Raw genomic sequence first — 12,692 nt, 5'->3', positions numbered from 1 at the left:
TAAGGAATGATGAAACTTTAAGAAATAATTTTTCCTCTGGCTAAACTGTAGGGGCTTACGCTTGGTTTTCGCGTAACTCGCTTGACAGTATTGTGCAGTTTCTTCTTTATCAGTTCTAATTGGTCAATCGCTTGTTGCACTAATCAACATCCTTGCACTTATCGTTCTCATATTTAGACAACATATACCATACAATGCTTCAAACGGAACCATATTTATGCGGCTATGGTAGATATTGTTATATGCAAACGCCACAAGCAGCAGTTGATCATGCCATGCTGATCCAAAATCCATAGCACAAGCACGTTGCATGTCCTAGAGTGTCTGAATAATCATATCTGACTGACCATCAGTCTCTATATGATAGGCAGTACTCAGACTCAATGTCATTCTCAATGCTTTATGAAAAATTTCCCAGAACATTCAGGTAAAGCATTGGTCTCTTGAACTGACTATACTTATTGGCACTCCATGTTATTTAAGAATCTCTTGGATATATAGTCTTCTCATGTGATCAAAATTATATTCCCAACTATATGGAATGAAATGTTCTGACTTATCCGATCGGTCCACAATAACCAAAATGACATTACGCTTCTTGGAAGACAACAAAAATTTTGTGACAAAATCCATCGTCACATGCTCTCACTTCCACTCAAGATTAGGAAGATCCTAAAGTAATCCTCCTAGTCGTCGATGTTCATCTTTCACTCGCTGAAAAACCAAACACTTGGTTACAAACTTGTAAACACTTCTCTTCATACTTTTCCACCAAAACCTGGACTTCAAATCCTTATATCTTTCATGCTTCTAGGATAGATACTCAATTTACTCCGATGGGGTTGAGATAAAGTCTCGTATTTCAAATCAGAATATCTGGAAATAAGATTTTTCCTGACAGACACAAGGTCCCATCTGTTTAAAACTCGAAGCATATGTGTTGTCTCAGTTAGCTAACTTTTTCACCTTCGGGTAAAAAAATTGAGCTTATCTGATTCTTACACGCAACGTCAGTTCAGATAAAATGTTTGTTACTCGAATGTTTTACATTCCTTTCTTACGGCGGAACTCAAATCCCAGAACAAAAATCTTGGATTACAATTGATACGAGACTTGTCTGAAGTACATATAATCTCACTTTACGACTAAGAGCGTCAACTGTGAGATTTGCTGATCCAAGATGGTACTTGATTTTGCAATCATAGTCCTTTTAACAAAATCAACCATCCTCTTTAGCGCATAAACTCTGCTCAAGTGAAGATATATTTCAAGCTCTTGTGATCCGGCAAAATCTCAAATTTGTCTCTGTAGAGATAAAGTCGCCAAATCTTTTAAACAAACACAATCGCTGACAATTCCAGATCATGAACTTGATATTTCTTTTCATGCTTCTTCAAATGTCTAGATGCATATGCAATCACATGTTCATTTTTGGTTAAAACACACTAAAGTCCTTGAAGTGATGCATCAGTATACACAATGTACCCCCTGACCCAGATGTCAAAGCTAAAACTGGTGCAGTTGTCAAATGTTGGGCATGTCATTAAAATTATGTTCACAATCATCTTTATGCTTGAACTGCACATTCTTACATATCAGTTGTGTCATGGCTTGGAAATATGAGAAAATCCAAAGATGAATCTCCTATAATAACCTTCAAAACCTAGAAAACTTTTTATGTCTTGAGCTGATTCCGATTGTGCCGAACTCAACAGTACTTTGATCTTGCTGAGATCCACTGATATCCCATCTTTGGATACGATATGTCCCAAGAAAACAACTTTTTCGAGTCAAAACTCGCACTTGCTCAAATTAGCATACAGTTGGTGATTCCTCAATGTTAGCAACACAATCCTTAAATGTTGTGAATGCTCTATAAGGCTACGAGAGTATACCAGTATGTCGTCAATAAATACAATGACGAACTTGTCAAGATAATCCTGGAATACTCAGTTCATCAAACCCATAAACACTATCGGAGCATTTTTCAAACGAAATGGCATCACTAAAAACTTGTAATTCTCATTCCTTGTTTGAAATGCAGTCTTAAGGATATCAAGCAGATGAACTCAAAGATGATGATATATAGACTGTAAATAGATTTTCAAGTACACTAAAGTCCCTTCTAGTTAATCAAACAAGTTGTAAATCGGTTCAAATTCCGATAATCTACGTAAAGAAACATAGATCCATACTTCTTCTTAACAAACAACTCTAGTCCTCAATAAGGAGACACATTGGGTATAATGTACCTTTTGTCAAGAAGATCTTGTAATTGTTGCTTCAACTTAGGGATGGCAATGGGCCGGGACCGGGCGGGTTTGTCATCCCCATCCCCGCTCCCATGCTTCAACTTAGGGATGGCAATGGGCCGGGGCTGGGGCTGGAGCCGGGGCGGGTTTGTCATCCCCATCCCCGAACCCATCCCTGATTCTACCTAATCGGGGAGGGATGGGATCCCCGACCTCTTCCCCGTCCCCGTTTGAATTTTTTTTTTTTATGAAACTTCAAGTATTTATTGAATTGACAAAAACTTTTAAATTTGACTTAAAAAGTATTGATACAAAAATTCAATGACATACATAAAACTAAAATTATTTAAACAATCTCCTAAAAAATTAAATGACATACATAAAACATATTACATATCATAACATTAATAATCCATAGTTCAATCTCCTCAAAAAAAAAAAAAAATCAATAGCTCAATAAATATAAAATATCAAACTCGTTAGCATCATGAGATATTTTCTACTCCATTATATCACATCACATCACTCTATGTTGTAATCAGTATTACTGTTAGTGCATGACTTCTGCTCCTAAAAAATAATAAAACATAAGGAAAAAATATATAAATTTAAAACACTTTAATACAATAACAAAAACAAGTTATTACTTAATTCTATATCAGAATCGTTGTCAAACTTTTGATCCTTTGAAGCTATAGAATCTAATAAGACAAAATTAAAAAAATTATAAATTAAAAAAATAAATAAAGTATCATAAACATTTTTTAAAACTATTTAATACCTTGAATTACACTCCATAACCAATCTTGAGCACACATCAAAGCTTTCACAATTTTAGGATGAATTCGATTACGGTGAGCACCGAAAACTCTCCCACTAGTACTGAATATTGATTCAGAAGCAATAGTCATCAGAGGAATGGCCAACACATCCTTGGCAATATAATGCAAAATGGGATATTTGATCTCACTCGTCTTCCACCAACATAAGATATCAAAGTCACTTGTATTTCTTAGCAAAAGAGACTCTTCTAAATAATTATTCAACTCTGACTTTTCAAGTTTAGTATTAGTATTAGACTCTATGAACATCTCAAATTTATCAGCATAACTTCCACGCTTAGGATCTGGAGGCCTTATATATGAAGATCGTGAATATTTCACTTCTTGAGATTGTTAGAATTTCTTCTTATACTCTTCAATAACATCATACAACCTTTTATTTATTTTTTTAATCTCAAATGAAGACATATCACCATAAAAAAGAGGATAATAAAATTGAATTGTCTTCATCTTGTACCTTGGATAAAAAATGCTACCAATTGCCAATAAACAATTCATCACCTCCCAATACTTTCAAACTTTAATTTCATATTTTTTGTCATTGTATTTACCACATTACCATCCAAAAGAAGCCAATAATCAATTGCCAACTTAATATCACAAATAGTTGAGAAGAAAAGATTTATAGTGGGAATCTCTAATTTAGAAGAAATCTCTCTCACTTTTGACCAATCTTCTTCTATGGGAACTCTTTTACATAAACTATCACGGTGTTTCAAATGACCAAACACATCTTTATATTCCAATGCAGTGTTAAGCATTAAATATGTAAAGATCCAACGTGTTTTGCAATCAAGTCCAAATTTTTTAGTTCTTGGAACCTTCAACTGTCGAGCTGAAACTATTTAATACCTGGAATGTCACTCCATAACCAATCTTGAGCACACATTAAAGCTTTTACAATTTTAGGATGAAGTCGATTACGCTGAGCACTTAAAACTCTCCCACTAGTACTGAATGTTGATTCAGAAGCAACCGTCATCACAGGAATGGCCAACACATCCTTGGCAATATAATGCAAAATGGGATATTTGATCTCACTCGTCTTCCACCAACATAAGATATCAAAGTCACTTGTATTTCTTAGCAAAAGAGACTCTTCTAAATAATTATTCAACTATGACTTTTCAAGTTTATTATTAGTCTTAGACTCTATGAACATCTCAAATTTATCAGCATAACTTCCACGCTTAGGATCTGGAGGCCTTAAATATGAAGATCGTGAATATTTCACTTCTTGAAATTGTTAGAATTTCTTCTTATACTCTTCAATAACGTCATACAACCTTTTATTTATTTTTTTAATCTCAAATAAAGACATATAACAATAAACAAGAGGATAATAAAATTGAATTGTCTTCATCTTGTACCTTGGATAAAACATGCTACCAATTGCCAATAAACAATTCACACCTCTCAATACTTTCAAACTTTAATTTCATATTTTTTGTCATTGTATTTACCACATTACCATCCAAAAGAAGCCAATAATCAATTGCCAACTTAATATCACAAATAGCTGAGAAGAAAAGATTTATAGTGGGAATCTCTAATTTAGAAGAAATCTCTCACTTTTGACCAATCTTCTTCTGTGGGAACCCTTTTACATAAACTATCACGGTGTTTCTAACGACCAAACACATCTTTATATTCCAATGCAGTGTTAAGCATTAAATATGTAAAGATCCAACGTGTTTTGCAATCAAGTCCCAATTTTTTAGTTTTTGGAACCTTCAACTGTCGAGCTTAAACTATTTAATACCTGGAATGTCACTCCATAACCAATCTTGAGCACACATCAAAGCTTTCACAATTTTAGGATGAAGTCTATTACGCTGAGCACTTAAAACTCTCCCACTAGTACTGAATGTTGATTCAAAAGCAACCGTCATCACAGGAATGGCCAACACATCCTTTGCAATATAATGCAAAATGGGATATTTGATCTCATTCGTCTTCCACCAACATAAGATATCAAATTAACTTGTATTTTTTAGCAAAAGAGACTCTTCTAAATAATTATCCAACTCTGATTTCTCAAGTTTAGTATTAGTGTTAGACTCTATGAACATCTCAAATTTATCAGCATAACTTCCACGCTTAAGAACTAGAGGCCTTAAATATGATGATCATGAATATTTCACTTCCTGAGATTGTTAGAATTTTTTCTAATACTCTTCAACAACGTCATACAACCTTGTATTTATTTTTTCAATCTCAAATGAAGACATTTCACCATAAACAAAAGGATAATAAAATTGAATTGTCTTCTTCTTGTACCTTGGATCTAAAATGCTACCAATTGCCAATAAACAATTCATCACCTCCCAATAATTTCAAACTTTAATTTCATATTTTTTGTCATTGTATTTACCACATTATCATCCAAAAAGAAGTCATTCATCAATTGCAAACTTTAATATCACAAATAGCTGAGAAGAAAAGATTTATAGTGGGAATCTCTATTTTAGAAGAAATCTCTCACACTTTTGACCCATCTTCTACTGTGGGAACTTTTTTACATAAACTATCACGGTGTTTCAAACGAGCAAACACATCTTTATATTCCAATGCAGTGTTAAGCATTAAATATATAAAGTTCCAACGTGTTTTGCAATCAAGTCCCAATTTTTTAGTTCCTGGAACCTTCAACTGTCGAGCTTAAACTATTTAATACCTGGAATGTCACTCCATAACCAATCTTGAGCACACATCAAAGCTTTCACAATTTTAGGATGAAGTCTATTACGCTGAGCACTTAAAACTCTCCCACTAGTACTGAATGTTGATTCAGAAGCAACCGTCATCACAGGAATGGCCAACACATCCTTTGCAATATAATGCAAAATGGGATATTTGATCTCATTCGTCTTCCACAAACATAAGATATCAAAGTCACTTGTATTTCTTAGAAAAAAAGACTCTTCTAAATGATTATCTAACTCTCAAGTTTAGTCTTAGTATTTGACTCTATGAACATCTTAAATTTATCAGCATAACTTCCACGCTTAGGAACTGAAGGCCTTATATATGAAGATCATGAATATTTCACTTCTTGAGATTGTTAGAATTTTTTCTAATACTCTTCAATAACGTCATACAACCTTTTATTTATTTTTTCAATCTCAAATGAAGACATATCACCATAAACAAGAGGATAATAAAATTGAATTGTCTTCATCTTGTACCTTGTATTTAAAATGCTACTAATTGCCAATAAACAATTCATCACCTCCCAAAAATTTCAAACTTTAATTTCATATTTTTTGTCATTGTATTTGCCACATTATCATCCAAAATAAGCCAATTATCAATTGCCAACTTAATATCACAAATAGCTGAGAAGAAAAGATTTATAGTGGGAATCTCTAATTTAGAAGAAATCTCTCATACTTTTGACAAATCTTCTTCTGTGGGAACTCTTTTACATAAATTATCACGGTGTTTCAAACGAGCAAACACATCTTTATATTCCAATGCAGTGTTAAGCATTAAATATGTAAAGATCCAACGTGTTTTGCAATCAAGTTCCAATTTTTTAGTTTTTGGAACTTTCAACTGTCGAGCTGAAACTATTTAATACCTGGAATGTCACTCCATAACCAATCTTGAGCACGCATAAAAGCTTCACAGTTTTAGGATGAAGTCAATTACGGTGAGCACTTAAAACTCTCCCACTAGTACTGAATGTTAATTCAGAAGCAACCATCATCACAGGAATGGCAAACACATCCTTTGCAATATAATGCAAAATGGGATATTTGATCTCATTCGTCTTCTACCAACATAAGCTATCAAAGTCACTTGTATTTCTTAGCAAAAGAGACTCTTCTAAATAATTATCCAACTCTGACTTCTCAAGTTTAGTATTAGTCTTAGACTCTATGAACATCTCAAATTTATCAGCATAACTTCCACGCTTAGGAACTGGAGGCCTTAAATATGAAGATCGTGAATATTTCACTTCCTGAGATTGTTAGAATTTCTTCTTATACTCTTCAATAACGTCATATAACATTTTATTTATTTTTTTAATCTCAAAAGAAGAAATATCACCATAAACAAGAGGATAATAAAATTTAATTGTCTTCATCTTGTACCTTGGATCTAAAATGCTACCAATTGCCAATAAACAATTCATCACCTCCCAATACTTTCAAACTTTAATTTCATATTTTTTTGTCATTTTATTTAACACATTATCCTCCAAAAGAAGCCAATCATCAATTGCCAACTTAATATCACAAATAGCTGAGAAGAAATGATTTATAGTGGGAATCTCTAATTTAGAAGAAATCTCTCACTTTTGACCAATCTTCTTCTGTGGGAACTCTTTTACATAAACTATCACGGTGTTTCAAACGATCAAACACTTCTTTATATTCCAATGCAGTGTTAAGCATTAAATATGTAAAGTTCCAACGTGTTTTGCAATCAAGTTCCAATTTTTTAGTTCTTGGAACCTTCAACTGTTGAGCTGAAACTATTTAATACCTTGAATTTCACTCCATAACCAATCTTGAGCATACATCGAAGCTTTCACAGTTTTAGGATGAAGTCGATTATGGTGAGCACTTAAAACTCTCCCACTAGTACTGAATGTTGATTCAAAAGCAACCATCATCACAGGAATGTCCAACACATCCTTTGCAATATAATGCAAAATAGGATATTTGATCTCATTTGTCTTTCACCAACATAAGATATCCAAGTCACTTGTATTTCTTAGCAAAAGAGACTCTTCTTAATAATTATCCAACTCTGACTTCTCAAGTTTAGTGTTAGTATTAGACTCTATTAACATCTCAAATTTATCAGCATAACTTCTACGCTTAGGAACTGGAGGCCTTAAATATGAAGATGATGAATATTTCACTTCCTGATATTGTTAGAATTTCTTCTTATACTCTTCAATAACATCATATAACATTTTATTTATTTTTCAATCTCAAAAGAAGACATATCACCATAAACAAGAGGTTAATAAAATTGAATTGTCTTCATCTTGTACCTTGGATCTAAAATGCTACCAATTGCCAATAAACAATTCATCACCTCCCAATACTTTCAAACTTTAATTTCATATTTTTTGTCATTTTATTTAACACATTATCATCCAAAAGAAGCCAATCATCAATTGTCAACTTAATATCACAAATAGCTGAGAAGAAACGATTTATAGTGGGAATATCTAATTTAGAAGAAATCTCTCACTTTTGACCAATCTTCTTCTGTGGGAACTCTTTTACATAAACTATCACGGTGTTTCAAACGATCAAACACTTCTTTATATTCCAATGCAGTGTTAAGAATTAAATATGTAAAGTTCCAACGTGTTTTGCAATCAAGTTTCAATTTTTTAGTTCTTGGAACCTTCAACTGTCGAGCTGAAACTATTTAATACTTGAATTTCACTCCATAACCAATCTTGAGCACACATAAAATCTTTCATAGTTTTAGGATGAAGTCAATTATGGTGAGCACTTAAAACTCTCCCACTAGTACTGAATGTTGATTCAGAAGCAACCATCATCACAAGAATGGCCAACACATCCTTTGCAATATAATGCAAAATGATATATTTGATCTCATTCGTCTTCCACCAACATAAGATATCCAAGTCACTTGTATTTCTTAGCAAAAGAGACTCTTCTTAATAATTATCCATCTCTGACTTCTCAAGTTTAGTGTTATAGTATTAGACTCTATGAACATCTCAAATTTATCAGCATAACTTCCATGCTTAGGAACTGGAGGCCTTAAATATGAAGATCGTGAATATTTCACTTCCTGATATTGTTAAAATTTCTTCTTATACTCTTCAATAACGTCATACAACATTTTATTTATTTTTTCAATCTCAAATGAAGACATATCACCATAAACAAGAGGATAATAAAATTGAACTGTCTTCATTACCTTGGATCTAAAATGCTACCAATTGCCAATAAACAATTCATCACCTCCCAATACTTTCAAAATTTAATTTCATATTTTTTGTCATTGTATTTACCACATTATCATCCAAAATAAGCCAATCATCAATTGGCAACTTAATATCACAAATAGCTGAGAAGAAAAGATTTATAGTGGGAATCTTTAATTTAGAAGAAATCTCTTACTTTTGACCAATCTTCTTCTGTGGGAACTATTTTACATAACTATCACGGTGTTTCAAACGAGCAAACACATCTTTATATTCCAATGCAGTGTTAAGCATTAAATATGTAAAATTCCGACGTGTTTTGCAATCAAGTTCCAATTTTTTAGTTCTTGGAACCTTCAACTGTCGAGATTTTTCAATGAATTTTTCATCTCTTTTTGGAGTTGATGTCCAACAATACTACCACTGATTAACTCTAGTCCATCCCTCACAATCAAATTCAAAATATGGGCACAATACTGCATGTGAAATAATTTGCTTTCTAAAATAAGTGAACTCGGAGGAAGATTATCTAGAATAAGCTCAATCATAGCATCATTAGTTGTACAATTATCAATAGTTAAAATAGACAACTTACGATCCAAATTCCAATCCAAGAGACAATCAACAAGGGAATTCGCAAGGACCTCAACAGTATGTGGACACGACACATATATAAACCTAGTAAAAAATGAAATATAATAAATTTTATTTATGATATTAATATTATTTATGGTAAATACAATTACAAAGTTAAAGAGAAAAGAAAAAATTTACCTCTCAAGTCGACTTTGTAGTTTCCATGAAGCATCGATGAAGTGTGAAGTGATTGCCATTAATCCCCTTTTTGGATTATTTGACGTCCACATATCAATAGTCAATACAATCTGACTAGCATTTCAATATGATAATTTTATTGTTTTATCTCTTTCACGCTCAAATATCTTCATGATGTCGTTCTTTATTGTGTTCCGGGAAACAACTTTAAATAATGGTTGTGACGCATAAGAGTACCTTCTAAAGCCCACACGATCAACCATAGATAGCGGGTACTCATGCAATATAATCATATTCACAAGCTCTTCCCTCCCGTGATCTTGGTTGAAGTTGTATTTCCCAATCATCGTTGTCCCGTCATTGGAATTTGTTGGTTGCAATAGAGATTTTTTTATAGTCTTCTGTTTTTTGTACAAACATTTTTAATGTGGTCAAGTAAATGTCTGGTACCATTTTTACTTTCACCACCTAAAGACTTCTTACAATCATTGCACATCACTTTCCATTTTCCTCATATTAGCTTCCTCTCAAAATGATCACATGCATGAGATCTAATTTTTTTTTTATTTCCACCATCTGCTCACGTAACTTCAGCATCTAAAGTCTCATTTTGAAGTATTTCATTTTCCTCGATTGAAATACTCTCATTTTTCGATGCAAGTTCTTACTTCCCTTAATTGGAGCAGTCTCAACCTCTTTATAATTAGATTCCATCTGAAATAATATCACATAATGATCACCATGACAAGGCATTTCAATATGAACCATCAATATTTGTAAATTTAAAAGCATAAAAAATGAAATGGTGGCCAACAATTTTATCACATGGAATGGTGGCCAACAAAAATGAAAAATGAAATGGTGGCCAAGTAAAATGAAAAATGAGACCATCCTTCAGACAAGAACTTGGACAGTGATCCCAACATTCATTTCCCGAAAATTTCTCAATGGAATTAAAAGAAATGGAAAATTTGAACAAAATCTGTCATAAATGATTTAGCAATCTTCATTGAACAAACCCCGAAATTTATAATGCAATAAACAAATATTTTATTATAAAATCCTAAAATCTTTAAACATGATTTTGGGTCAAAAGCACCAAAGCATGAAACACCACTTGAAAAAATCAAGAAGGCTAATAAAATCATTAACATTGAAATGAGCATAAAAAATCTGGTCGAGTATTTGATGGATGGAAACAAGGGGTGAATCGAAATTTTCATACCATAGGCCTGTCAATTCTCTTTTCTTAGCCCAAACAAAATGACTTTAAAAATTATATTATCCTTCGGATTTCATTGGAACAAGTCACTATGAATCATGAAATGAAGAACAACCCGAAGTTGCAAATGGATTGGTTCACAATCACAGTCAAAATATCACGTTTTATCAAGAAACTTTGCCAGCTAATTTTTTCCCGGATTTGGCAGGATCTGGTCGCGTGACCATAAAACCCTTCGGCAGCACTAATTGGAATAAAGACGTTTGAGAGTCTCCAGACTGAGAACAAAAAATATAATCAAAGAATGCAAAAAATTATCAATATACCTCAGACGATTCGGAATCTGAGTTTGGTTCAGCAGCAAGACTTTGCTTTATACATGTGGTTTAAACAATAATCACTCAAATAGATATACAAAAGACAACAATCGAACCTGGTTTACATTGGGTTGAGGTCCAACATTCTATGAAAGTGAGAAAACGTCGGAAATCGGAAGGAAATGTTGTGACTCATGAAGGGTTGGAGTGTTGGACCTGGGAGTGGAGGCGTGAATGGAGAATGGTCAATGAAGAATGAGAATTGAGGGGTTAGGTATTTAGGTTTTTATTTTTTTTATTTTGTTCTCATATATGAAATAATAATAGTAATAATAATAATCTAAACCCTAAACCCTAATTATTATTATTATTATTTAATAATTACTATTATTGGAGCGCGTTCGGAGATGGGGATATCATCCCCATACCCGTCCTCGAATTACTACGGAGATTTTAAAAATCCCCGAAATCGAAACCGAACCCAGTAGCTCTCCCTCGAACCCATCCGTTTCGGGTTTTCCTCACGGGGACCTGAACCCGCGGGGAAAATTTCTTCCCTACAATTCAACTCTTTCATCTCTGATTTCGCCAATCTATAAGGCGCTATGGAGATAGGTGCGGTTTCTGGAAACAATTCTATATCAAATTTCAATTCCCTGTCCGGAGGAAGTCTAGGAATTTCATCGGGGGAAATATCAAGAAATTCATCGACAACTGAAATGTTATTCATGTCGGTCACATCCTTCGATCTACGTCATAAATGAGGTATCAATTCCCTCTTTTCGTTAAAGCCTAATGTTCCTTTACAGCATACATTACTGGCATTAGAGGTCGAGCTTCCTCACCCTAAAAGAACCAATTCTTATCTTCTTCTGGATGAAACTGAACAAGACGTTGATGAGAATTTAAGGTCGCTCTAAACTTTTTCAATGGGTCAATTCCCATAGTAAAATCAAAATCTTCCATGGCCAATATAATCAAATTGGTATACACGTATTTTCCTTCAAACTATAATAAGAATTATATGATTGGTCACTTAGTTAAAACCTCATGTCACATGGTTGTAGACACTGACATTAAAACATCTAATGACATGTAGGGTAGTTTATACTTCTTCACAAACCTTGATGCTATGAATGAATTTGTGGCCCAATGTCAATTAATACATATGCAGGAAAACCACATAAAAGGAAATTTCCTACAATGACTATCTTGTTTTGCTCTTCAGCTTGCTCTTGGTTTAGGGCAAACACTTGCCCCTGGATTCATGAGAGTTGCTGATATCCTTGCGATATACCCAACGAAGAGAACCTTGAGTAGGAAAACATTTCTGCTGCACATTTGTCTCAGACTGTTTTT

The 12,692-nt window shown here is 33.4% G+C and overlaps 1 long non-coding RNA gene across 4 annotated transcripts; it reads right to left on the bottom strand.

Moving 5' to 3' along the window:
* Nucleotides 1-2,544: 2,544 nt before the first annotated feature.
* Nucleotides 2,545-11,605, bottom strand: LOC142549274 (uncharacterized). Of its 4 annotated transcripts, none has more exons than XR_012821151.1 (4): nt 11,450-11,605; nt 11,020-11,294; nt 9,795-10,508; nt 2,555-2,822 (listed from the first exon to the last, which is right to left on the bottom strand). It is a non-coding gene; the product is annotated as an uncharacterized LOC142549274 (long non-coding RNA). The 4 variants fall into 4 exon arrangements; XR_012821152.1 differs by lacking the exon at nt 2,555-2,822 and adding an exon at nt 9,526-9,698; XR_012821154.1 differs by lacking the exon at nt 11,020-11,294 and having other exon boundaries at nt 2,545-2,822; nt 11,343-11,605.
* Nucleotides 11,606-12,692: the final 1,087 nt, after the last annotated feature.

Source organism: Primulina tabacum, chromosome 6 (assembly GCF_025594145.1).
Source record: "Primulina tabacum isolate GXHZ01 chromosome 6, ASM2559414v2, whole genome shotgun sequence".
Taxonomy (NCBI): domain Eukaryota; kingdom Viridiplantae; phylum Streptophyta; class Magnoliopsida; order Lamiales; family Gesneriaceae; genus Primulina; species Primulina tabacum.
This window is presented reverse-complemented; position numbering and strand designations above follow the sequence as displayed.